This window comes from Galeopterus variegatus, unplaced genomic scaffold (genome assembly GCF_000696425.1).
Source record: "Galeopterus variegatus unplaced genomic scaffold, G_variegatus-3.0.2 Scaffold2401, whole genome shotgun sequence".
Taxonomy (NCBI): domain Eukaryota; kingdom Metazoa; phylum Chordata; class Mammalia; order Dermoptera; family Cynocephalidae; genus Galeopterus; species Galeopterus variegatus.
In genome coordinates this window covers 38,206-38,926 of record NW_007728512.1, presented here as the reverse complement: position 1 = coordinate 38,926, position 721 = coordinate 38,206, and the positions used below count along the sequence as shown (strand labels likewise).

Genomic DNA, 721 nt, shown 5'->3' with positions numbered 1-721 from the left:
AAAAAAAAAAAAAAAAAAAAAAAAAAAAATCCTTGTGGAGATGAAGCCAACCATCATCAAAGGCAGTGTTTTGCTTCTTTAGAAGTTGGATGAGAGAAACAAGCAGAAACATCTCCACTCACTTATTCTGACCCAGCAAATATTTATGGAAGTCTGCCTGTGCCTGGGCCAGGCTGGGGGACCAGGTGGGGTACAAAATAGCTAGAATGGGTCCCATTCTTCATCTGGCTGTGTGAGTTATCTTGACTGGCTGCCTTTGTCTTATTTCTCTTCCCCTTTAACTTCCTGGCTTCCCAACAGTACCCCTAGTATGAAGATTTATTTAAAAAAAAAAAAAAATCTAAATCACAACTCACCTAGTCCGGGTTCTTCCTGCATTCCTCCCAAGGAGCTCAAAATGATGCTTCCATTCAGGGAGTGGGGGCTAACGGAGAGAGCAAGGAAAGGCACCTACCTGCCTGGGCGCAGCGGCGGCTGTGAGCGCGGGGCCGGGCTGGGCCGGGTTGGGCCGGGCTGGGCTGGGCCGGGCACCTGCGGCTGCCGAGGGGTCCGAGCGCCGCCCGAGCGCGCAGCTCCCCTGGGAGGGGTGGCTCCCGGGCCGGAGACGGAGGCGGCGAGCAGCTCGCCAGCGGGCGTCCCCGATCGGCGCCCTCCCCAGAAACGGCCAGGCAGTCGCCTGGGTGAGCGCCAGTCGCCGAAGGTCCTGCGTCGCCGGCGGAAA

General features: G+C 56.2%; 1 protein-coding gene across 2 annotated transcripts in view; it reads right to left on the bottom strand.

The window, feature by feature from the left end:
• Window positions 1-434, bottom strand: part of STK32A (serine/threonine kinase 32A) — a 110,857-nt gene extending 110,423 nt beyond the window's left edge. Inside the window, exon 1 of one of the 2 annotated variants that reach the window (XM_008581587.1) lies at window positions 357-434. The gene's annotated coding sequence lies outside the window, so the exon portion shown is untranslated. The remainder of the gene's footprint in view (window positions 1-356) is intronic. The other variant, XM_008581585.1, reaches the window with a different exon arrangement.
• Window positions 435-721: the final 287 nt, after the last annotated feature.